This window comes from Salmo salar, chromosome ssa01, assembly GCF_905237065.1.
Source record: "Salmo salar chromosome ssa01, Ssal_v3.1, whole genome shotgun sequence".
NCBI classification, from domain to species: Eukaryota; Metazoa; Chordata; class Actinopteri; order Salmoniformes; family Salmonidae; genus Salmo; species Salmo salar.
The window spans coordinates 40,063,023-40,074,710 of record NC_059442.1 but is presented as its reverse complement, the minus strand read 5'-3'; positions in this window follow the sequence as shown (position 1 = coordinate 40,074,710).

Sequence of the window (11,688 nt, the reverse complement as noted above, 5' to 3'; positions counted from 1 at the left end):
AAAACTATAGTTTGTTATCAAGAAATTTGTGGAGTGGTTGAAAAGCGAGTTTTAATGACTCCGACCTAAGTGTATGTAAACTTCCGACTTTAACAGTATCTAATGTCCCTTTGTTAGATTTTATCTCATCTTGCTCTGGCTAGCATTAGTTGTTGATCTTGTTGTTCTTGTTGATTTGCATAACTGAGGGAGAGAGAGCCCACCTCTTAATGGTTGTAAAGTTCCCAAATGTAAGAGGACTCTGTGGTGTTTACATATTTTCAGAAATCCTTTCAGGTATATTTTGTTGCTTTTGGCGAATGCGTTCTAATGATCTAAAGTTGCGCTGTTGCAATTGCCTGTAAAAACATAGTCCAGTTCAAAGTGAATGATGGCAGGCCAGTGTGGTAAATGGCTTGTTTGCATAAAGCCCTACTGTAGCTCTGATTGGCTATAGCACACCAGTCTGTGGACAAGACAGATGTTTTTATTAGGTTTTATTTACTGCAGTGTCTATTAATTGTCCAAACGCACTGCCAATTTCCCACTCTATTGCTATAGAATTTTCACAACCACCTTAGTATACGTAATTCCCAAACATTCTAAGAATTTATGGGGAAAAAATGTGAAAATGACGTTATCTTAGTGCTTGCTTGTCAGAAGAATTTTTTTTTAAGTGTCATTCTTCCTGGGGTTGTATATGAACAGATTTTAATACGATTTCATATTTCTAAAATGCTGTCAGTTCCACTTTAAGAGATACTAATTTTTTAAAGTTTGTACAGTATCGTTTATCTCTTCTGCACTGCATATTTTTTTATATTTCATTTTGTTAACACGCAAGGCCTTCTTCTGTAAGTCGGATAATAAAATAATAATGTTTGAGTTTCTGTGGTATGCTTTCTGTAAACCAAAAACGTGTCATGTAGGATTTGAAGTCCTGCACATCAGGCCTAATTACAATACACTTGGTTTCCTAAACTGTTTGTCCTGCATAGTTTCCATTTACAACATAATGTTAACCCAGTGATTTGGTGATGAAATTCAACATCCTTATGTTTATAAGATACATTTTACCAAGACAAATATGATTATTCATGTTCTGAAATGTTAAGTGGGGTGAAAACCCCAGGCATATCATTAACATTTATTGTATATATATAAAAAAAAAAATGGATTTCCTAACCTAATACATCTGATTAAAAAGCACAGAGATGTAGTGCAGGTTTCTCGTAACAACTGTTGAGGATTTTACATTTTGTGGTTGTCGTCGTCAACGTTGTTAGCATGACAAGCTGAATTAAATGTAAAAATGTGTTTTTGATCGGGCACCCTATATCATATCATCTCTGTCATGTATATTTTGAATCCAATATAGGTGGAAAATATATGGAAATCTAAAATGCCTCCATATCACTGTTGTCCCACACATACAATACACTTGGTTTCCTAAACTGTTTGTCCTGCATAGTTTCCATTTACAACATAATGTTAAGTAGAAACTGGTTATCTTTCTTCTCCTCGTGACCGCTAATAGATAAGTATCTCCCTCTGTATTGTAATCTGCTGATGGAAATGTGAAGCGTCAGGCTCCAGTTTGGTTCTCTAGTCTGTCTGACATGATTGGGTACCAGGGCTGAGGCCTCATGCCCCTTCCCTCTCTTCCTCCCTCACTCTACTCTTCCCTACCCCCTTCTAGCTTCTCCCATGGCCTATCCTCCACCGGTGGGTTGGACCCAGGCCAGGCGGACACAGCTTCAGAGTGCAGTAATTAGGCCTGATGTGCAGGACTTCAAATTAAGTGACAGGATTTACTAAAACTGTCGCAAATTAGACCGATTGTGTCTAACTTCTGTAACTGAAAACGCCTGACTGGGGCCGAGCGTAGTATTTAGGGTCAAGGGACTAATGTGAGGAGATTAGAGATTATTTAACGGTCATTCGGTTCACATTTGGCGAAAAGAGATGGTCAGACATAGATTAGTGTCTCTGTAGCCCGTATTACAGATAAAGTTCACTATTTTACCATCGTCTTTTGGCAGAGAAGTGGTTCTTTTGAACACCAATGTTTAGAAAGAAAGGTCAGTGTGGAATAGTGCCTCTATTACTGATTAAAATAATAACCCTGTTCATTTTTTTTTATATGGTCACATTGATATGATGCATATTGATTTAAGCTTTTAAAAGACATCCACCTTTTCCTCACCTGATAGTTGGTAATAGTTCAGTATATTACAATATAAAAAAGGAAACTGCTTGTTTCCGAAAACATAAATCCTTTTGTCACCTGAGCTGCATTTTGTCATATACGCTGTCCGCCTTACCACCACTGTCTCCATTATGCAGTCCCTCAGCCTACACAGCCCATCAGCACCAGGTGTTTCTGTTGAAGGGAAACTTCAGACCTCCCATCTATCCCCCATTAACTCTGGTTAGATCCCTGCCTTTCTCCCTCCGTCCCTCACACACTGTAAGGCACACGCTGCCCTGGCTATAAGTGACACACCACACACAGAGGAAGATGTCTTTGTAAATGTTTGTGTTTTGTGAGCCTGCAGGGTCTCATGGCTGCATGGTGTTGGCATCGATCCCCTCAGCCCAGCTCGGACGCATGGAGGGAGGTAGTAAGTGCACCCCTGCCTGCCTGTTCCCTTCTCTTTCCCTTCCCAGAACCTGGGTTGCGCCCCAATAATCTCTCCTTCCTCCTGAAGAGTGCACTCGTTCACTACTCCCCACAAATGTTAAAGCACTGTATTGGTGTAGGCTAGAGGGAGTTTCATTATATCAGTCATTTCCTTTCAAATCCATGGAGGGAAGTGAACAAATGCACACTTTGGGAGAAAGGAAGGATAGATGATTGGGACACAACCGTGACCTTGGGGGCGCACAGCCATCGCTCCTCAGTAGGGGGCAGTAGCACATAATGATGGCACAGAGAGGGGGGCTGGAGAACAAGGGGAGGGGTGAAGGAGATGACACTTAAACATAACAATACCACCTGTTCCCTCACTAACGCTCATGGCCAGGCACAGTCACAGACTGTCCCAAATGGCACATAATGGTAGCACTATGGGCCCTGGTCAAAGGTAGTGCACTATGTAGGGAATAGGATGCCATTTGTAACAGTTACGCTAGTGGTAGGGGGTGACAGTGTTTTGCGGTGCCCGACTGCGGACATTGATTGACCTGTGTTTTTATCCAGTGCCTGACTGCAGGTGGGTGTCTACATGCTCTCCGGGGCCGGGATGTGGCTGAGGGACACACACACAACACACCCACTGTCCGAAACACATACACCATCGGCAGCACATGCACACACACACTGGATGGACACACGCTGAATCGTGACTACCTTCCCAGCAGTAGTATAACCACCTCTTGTCCCTCCTGAAGCACCAGGCCATGATATGGATCTCAGACCAATATAGACAGAGACAGCCTCATAAAACTCAATAACACTTTAACACACTAGTGTCACTATTTTAAGTGTTGTAACTTTGAGGCAATGTGAGGTCGCATTTTATGAGGCACATTCAAGAGTTCAAAGTTAAGAAAATAAAAACTAAGAGAAGGCCAGGGAGAGTGTTATTTTTTCTGTGAGTCTGAAGTGTTTTGAGTATTTCTGTTTGTGTTAACCATTGACTGTACTGTATAGGTGTTCGCTGACAGCAAATTACATCTACCAGAGTAAATGAAACACAGGACCTTCCTGCAGTCAACATGCAGATTGCACGCTCCCTCAACTTGAGACATCTCTGGCATTGTGTTGTGTGCCAACTGCACATTCTTAGTGGCCTTTTATTGTCCCCAGCACAAGGTGCACCTGTGTAATGATCATGCTGTTCAATAAGCTTCTTGATCTGTCAGGTGGATTTATCATCTTGGCAAAGGAAAAATGCTAACTAACAGGAATGTAAACAAATTTGTGCACAAAATTTGAGAGAAATACACTTTTCGTGCATACGGAAAATGTCTGGGATGTTTTAGCTGAAAAAACATGGGACAAACACTTTACATGTTGCGTTTATATTTATAGTTTATTTATAGTTTATTCACTGTACATTGATTGATTGATTAATTCATCTTATGCTGCTCAAATATAAATTACAAACATTTTGTAAATTCATCCAGTATGTTAAACTCAGAATTTGTATTTTATTGTTCCTGAAGGGGTACAAACACTTGGCACTAATGGGACCCTGTAAGGTCATCCTTTGTACTTTTAGTTAGAAGTGCATGCCTGTACCCCAGTTCATAATGCAGGCCACATCAGACCTGCAAGTAGGATTTCAAAATTCCAGTGACTGTCCAAAAATCCCAGATTTTTTTTATCTGCAAATCACATTATAGTGTCTAGCAAAGTGATGTGTAATTCCTATTGGAATCCAATCAGAATTAGGATAACCCAACAGTTGGAATTCTTATTCACCTGCAATCAACATTCAGAATGCATCCCAGGGTTCAACACATTGTAAGGAGACTACCTAAACTATTTAAACTGGAACACACATTTCAGTAACTGGTGCAAAATATCGAACTAACAATCAGGATTAGTTTAGAAATATGAAGGCTATTTATCTTTGTGTAGCATAAGATTAATTAATAAATCAATGAACATGCACAAACATTGATTTTGAAACAAACTATTCTAAAAATCAACCTGCAATAGAGCATGCTGGGAAATATGATAATGATTGGCTTGGTTTTGGTTCAAAGTGATGTGCATGAGTTTCATGCCCCTGTATTATCATAAAACTAGGCTCTCAAAATACTTTAAATACTTACAAAACAAATTCAAACTGAGTGTTAAATCAACGTTCAGTGTTTGTTCAGTGTTGATTTAACACTGTCAGTGTTGATTTGTTTCATTTTTTTACACTGGGGAATTTGCTGTGTGCGTTTGGGTAAAAGTTATGTGAATGTATGTTGTGTATATATAACAACTTATATGATTCTGTGTTTTGTCTGTGTCTGTCCAGAGCTCTGGCTTCTACCACCTGTTCATGCAGTAGCTCATACAGCCGAGGCCCTACAGTCACTTTCTGTATTTCTCTCTCAAAAGGAATACCTAGATAAAAGCTTCACTGCCACAATTGTCCACACCTATCTATCTCCACCAGCATTTCTGATGAAAAGAAACCACAGAAATTTCACTCTTATTGTGTTCTGATTTACCTTCCTCTGTCCCACTCCCCCTCTCTGCCCACCCCTCCCTCCCACTCTTCCCTCCCTCCTACAAAAACAACCCGTCTCCCAAAAGACAAAAACACCCTAAACTATACCCTGATTTCAGGTGGGTGGGGTGAAAATAAGCTCTTTCAATGCAGTTATGGTACATTTGTGACTGTAGTTGTGCGTAAAATATTAGAAACAGCGGGTTCTCAGTACATTGGGAGAATCCAGGCTTGGCAGTGGGGGCTAAGACATGCGTCCTTATCGGTATTGTATTCACACTACACCGTCCTCCTGCTGTTTCTAATCTGCTGCTGCCGCTGTGAGCAAAACTGGACAGGCATTTATTGTCTCAGCGGGGGCACGCTTGACAAGAGAATGTTAAACACTCCACTACCTGCAATTTTCAAAGGCGATACCAGACATGATAAAATGTAGATACACGTTTCATTTCTGTTTTGGGGGAAACAGCAGCAGAGAGAAAGAAACCGCAACCAGAAAATTAAGTTTTTCTTTTTATACTTTTCTAATTTTCTTTCTTTTGTTGTGTCTTTTAGAGCTGTGTGTGTGTGTGTGTTGTTTGTTGTGTATGTCTGTGTGTTTTTTGTGTGTGTGTTTGTGCGTGTGCCTGTGTGTGTGTGTTTTTATGTCTGTACGTGATGTGTGTGTGCTTGGGATTTCGGCAGGGCTGTAGAAGTTCAAGTTCAGGGGACAGAGCATAAGGTAAAGTGTTGTCTCCTCTCTGCAGCCTGTGATCCCCCAGGCAGAGGAAAGGAGGACTCTTCCACGAAGAAAGTGCCAAAGCGGAGTACTCCGTCCGCGGGCCAAATTGAAGGGCTTTAATTTGATTTAGCCCTGGCAGCGATTGTTGAGTGTGCTTAGTGGTCATCAAAAAGACATGTTCATCAGCGTGCGGCAGGCTGCCTGACTCTGTAACTGTCCATGCTTAACGTCCCCCTCCCTCTTTCTCTCATCCCCTCCCTCCTTCCACGCTCAACCACCACAACCCTCCTCATTGCATACCACCACACCCACCTCCCTCCCCCACCCATAACCTTCCTCAGTCTTGAAACGTCCCCTCTCAACCCCTCGCCTCCCTCTCCACCCCTCTGCCACTTGGACAAGTGAGTGCCAGCCGCGGCCACGGTACGGGAGTGGGTAAATGTTGGTGACAGCACGGTGTTAACCTTCAACAACGGCATCAGCCACGGCAGTGTTTAATTACTCTGACACATACACGTGTCGCACAGAGAGAGAGAGAAAGATATCTTATTAATTAAGTGCTGGCTGGAGCTTCTAATGAACTCTGATGGGGTCCTAAAGAGGACTTTCAAACTTACGTTACGCCCCGTTACACCCCATTCTCCCCCACCTCCCCTTCAGATCATTGTCATTCAGTGGGGATGGAGGCAGCGGCTGGTCATATCAAAATCACGCCGTGGCTGTGTCGAGGAAAAGAAAGGATGTACAAATATTCTGTTTCCCAAATGGACCTGGGGCCCTGGTCAAAAGAAGTGCACTAAATAGGGAATAGGGTGCCGTTTGTGATGCAACCACGGGCCCTGATGATGCTAACGTAACGTGTGAGCGATGGCTCTTAAATTAGGTCACAGTGTCTAATGGCCAACAAGCTGGGAGCACCATTAAGGGGAAATAAACCTATGTGGACATATTTATTAACCAATCTACATGTTGGCTGAGGAGTATCTATTAGTGGATAATCAGGGCGGGAGGGTAGTTGATTGCTGAATACTACAGTCCACAGGGCTTAGCCGTTGTTTTCTACCTCTGGCTTTGCTCAATAGCACGCACAGATATACCTACTGTACAGTCAAAGATTAGCTTCACAAAGATGGCTGAGGAACAAGGACTTTATAACAGGTTCATAACTATACACCTTCATAGCCAATACATAACACATTCATAGCTGTTTTTTCTAATCGTGCAGGAAAATGTAAAGAAAGCGTTTCGTGAATGTAGATTAAGATTTTTTGCCAGTGAATGGATCTCATATCTCAATGTATTTCATATGTTATATATGATGCTCAATTTTGCTGCAAAATACTTCTCGACCCTCCATACATCCTCTCTCCCTGGTTCTGCCAGGCCACAACTCCCCCCTGTCTGCTCTCCCCTCCCTACCCCTTGCCCAGGCGACCTCAGCCCTATGTTATCAACAAACACACGCATACAGTGGTGAGGGGGAGAGTCCGGAGGGAGAATGCTGCTGTTTTTCTTCCTGGATGTCTGGGAGGGGTGACAAGGTCCGGCTGGTAGACTGGCCCCAGGCCATGATCCATCTGACCGGGGTGTGAGTGCTGTGGCTGGGGGTAGTGGTGGTGGGAGTGGGGGGATGTGGAAGATACGGCCCATCAGGGCACTTGTGCTTATCCACTGAACACAGAGGCCTGGTAGGGAGCCCGGGGCAATGTCCCCACACATGGGCCACAGAACATTGTTGTGGTAGCCTGTAGGCTGTTCAGGGTCTGGGACAACCAGTCTGTCTGTGGTCAGTCAGTGGTCTGAGTAGGAAGGTCTGTCTGCCTGCAGGCCAATGGCTTTCAAGGTGAAATCTCCCTTTATGTTGAGTTGAAGTGGTAAACAGTATCTGGCAGTGGAATTGTTGGAAAAGGGAGGTACAATATTTCCAAACTTGCCTTTTGCCTCAGCTTCCGAGAGTAATTTTGATGTACTTATTATATAACGTTTCACTGATAAACAACATTTACATCTTAAAAAACAAGCTTCATAAAAAGCCTTAAAATGTATCCGTGACACCATTAGTGTTGATGTATTCACTGTCTGCCCTCAGTGCAAGTGTTTGATTTGTCCCACTTTCCATTTAAACTGGGAGATACAACATTTTGATGCGCCTGATAGACTGTAATTAAAATGAATTTTTCTCTGGTTCCTGCCCTGTAAAGCTACTCTCCAGGGTCTGATAGTACATGAAAAGTCAACGCTGCTGAATCTACACTCAGCCTTCTGTCTAGATGGGAAATACATGCATTCTCATAGCCCTTGGTGTGCAGAGAGACTCTGGAGTTGTGTGTGATATACACAAGGAGCACTAGCTTTGGGAATTGGCTTGGTAAATCTTTTAACCTCAACAGTTTTTTCTCAATATACTGTAGACCCTGCTTTTTGTAGCTTTTTTGTCCTATTGTTTTGCACTTTGGGTGTCCTTTATACTGTATTATTTAAATGTAAAATGTTTAGAAATATAGTAGAATATTCAAAACGTTTTCACGTACAATGTAGGAATACAGTTAAAGTCAGAAGTTTACATACACTTAAGTTGGAGTCATTAAAACTCGTTTTTCAACCACTCCACAAATGTCTTGTTAACAAACTATAGTTTTGGCAAGTCGGTTAGGACATCTACTTTGTGCATGACACAAGTAATTTTTACAACAGTTGTTTACAGACAGATTATATCACTTAAAATTCACTGTATCACAATTCCAGTGGGTCAGAAGTTTACACACACTAAGTTGACTGTGCCTTTAAACAGCTTGGAAAATTCCAGAACATTATGTCATGACATTAGAAGCTTCTGATAGGCTAATTGACATCATTTGAGTCAATTGGAGGTGTACCTGTAGATGTATTTCAAGGCCTACCTTCAAACTCAGTGCCTCTTTGCTTGACATCATGGGAAAATCAAAAGAAATCAGCCAAGACCTCAGAAAAATATTGTAGACCTCCACAAGTCTGGTTCATCCTTGGGAGCAATTTCCAAACGCCTGTTCATCTATACAAGCAATAGTACGCAAGTATAAACACCATGGGACCATGAAGTTGTCATACCGCTCAAGAAGGAGACATTCTGTCTCCTAGAGATGAATATACTTTGGTGCGAAAAGTGCAAATCAATCCCAGAACAACAGCAAAGGACCCTGTGAAGATGCTGGAGGAAACAGGTACAAAAGTATCTATTTTTACAGTGAAACGAGTCCTATATCGACATAACCAGAAAGGCCGCTCAACAAGAAAGAAACTACTGCTCCAAAACCGCCATAAAAAAGCCAGACTACAGTCTGCAACTGCACATGGGGACAAAGATCGTACTTTGGAGAAATGTCCTCTGGTCTGATGAAACAAAAATAGAACTGTTTGGCCATAATGACCATCATTATGTTTGGAGGAAAAAGGGGGGAGGCTTGCAAGCCGAAGACACCATCCCATCCGTGAAGCACGGGGGTGGCAGCATCATGTTGTGGGGGTGCTTTGCGGCAGGAGGGACTGGTGCACTTCACAAAATAGATGGCATCATGAGGAAGGGAAATTATGTGGATATATTGAAGCAACGTCTCCAGACATCAGTCAGGAAGTTAAAGCTTGGTTGCAATGACTCCAAGCATACTTCCAAAGTTGTGGCAAAATGGCTTAAGGACAACAAAGTCAAGGTATTGGAGCGGCCATCACAAAGCCCTGACCTCAATCCAATGGAAGATTTGTGGGCAGAACTGAAAAAGCTTGTGCGAGCCAGGAGGCCTACAAACCTGACTCAGTTACACCAGCTCTGTTCGGAGGAATGGGCCAAAATTAAAGGCAATGCTACCAAATACTAATTGAGTGTATGTAAACTTCTGACCCACTGAGAATGTGATGAAAGAAATAAAAGCTGAAATAAATCATTCTCTCTACTATTATTCTGACATTTCACATTCTTAAAATAAAGTGGTGATCCTAATTGACCTAAGACAGGGAATTTTTATTAGGATTAAATGTCAGGAATTGTGGAAAAACTGAGTTTTATGTATTTGGCTACGGTGTATGTAAACTTCCGACTTCAACTGTATATACAGTATCAAGGACATTAATTTGCCAATTGCCAGTGACTGTACAAAATGCATAGTGTGCAGCCTTTCTCTCTCTCTCTCTCTCTCTCTCTCTCTCTCTGTCTGTCTGTCTGTCTGTCTGTCTGTCTGTCTGTCTGTCTGTCTGTCTGTCTGTCTGTCTGTCTGTCTGTCTGTCTGTCTGTCTGTCTGTTCGTTCCCAGGGAGTAGATATCTTCATCTGTCACCTCACCTCCCAACAGCTGAGCTTTTCAAACGGCTCTGCTTCCCATTGTGACCGAGGGGGGAGAGTAGGGGTGAAGGGGAGGAGAAGGGGTAACCCTTCCTATCTCAGGTTTCATGGGCACACCCTCCCCTCACCACCCGCCACCTAAAACAACCACACAACCTAGCTGCCCCCTCTGCCCTCTCCCACCATTGTGTTCCCCACATCCCTCCTCCCCCTTTCCCCTCTCCTCTCCTCACCCCGGCCCCTGGCCTCCAGATTGGCTTGCTCAGGAATGGGAGGAGAGGATGTGGCTGGCCCGTCCATCTGTCAGACTCACCATCAAATAATAGGATTTTGTGTCTTGGAATTGAATATAATTGCAGTCTCTATTCCGCTGCCTAACCGTATGATATTAACCCCTCTGCTCCCTAGCCCTCTCCCCAGCCCTCCGTCAAGTCAGTGTGTGTATCAGTGTCAGTGTCAGGGCCAGGCTCTGGGGCCAGATGGCACTATGTTTGGATATCCGAGCTGGGGGAAGATCATGACCAAGTTCAAGTCCAAAGGACCACAGCTTCTCTCCTCTCCTCATGTCCCCTTCTCCGCCTCCCTCCTTTTCCACTCCCTCCTCTCCTCCCCCCACCCCTTCTTTCCTCCTCACCTCTCCTCTTCCTGCACTTCCTCTTCTCATCCTCCTCCTCCTATATATGGATGTCATTCAAAATGAGGACAGTCCTAGGACTTCTGTTCCATACTGTAAAGTTAAACATACATGAGGGGAACCAAGCTGAAGTGGTAACCCACTTATATAGACTGGGAGCAGGAGCATGCAAAGGGGTCGGGCCGAGAGGGTGAGGTTGGGATGGGGGCTTGCAAGTGTGTGCTGGATTTAATCTAATTCAGTATCTGGGGTGCATAGGGTGCATACTATAGCATAGGTCAAGAGTCGAGCAGGTGGGTTACAGAAGAGGTCATTCAAATACACATACGTCAATTTTTGTTGAGTTATGCTGTATTTCAGTGTCCATTATGTGACCCAGAGCCTAAAGCACCCAAAGGGCATCAGATATTGAAATAGTGAATATGTGAAAGTCTGCAGGGAAATATTGCAGAAGAGCAGAACCAGAGATAGCCTAATCTTCAATGTGGGTATATTTATATCTCAGTCTTTGTCTGTGAAACACAATGAATGCCTAGACATGGACATTATTGTTATATTCTGTAAATCATTGACTAATTTAACCTCACATTTATGTGCATAACTAGTATTTGTGTACCTTGCTCACGATGGTGTAGTCAAATTGTCACCTGTCCTAAGGTCCTCTCTCCCTAACTACCTCTCTCTCCCCCTCTCCACCCCTCCACAGTCTGTCTCTCTCTCTCTCTACCCCTACCCCTAGCACAGTCCCTGTGACCCAGCCCTGGTTACTGTCCCCTTGGAAACCATTTAGAGAGACCTCTCCACATCCAACCTCAGGGAACAACAATATGACAAGAGTGGTGCCTCAAAACAACATTAATATGATGGAT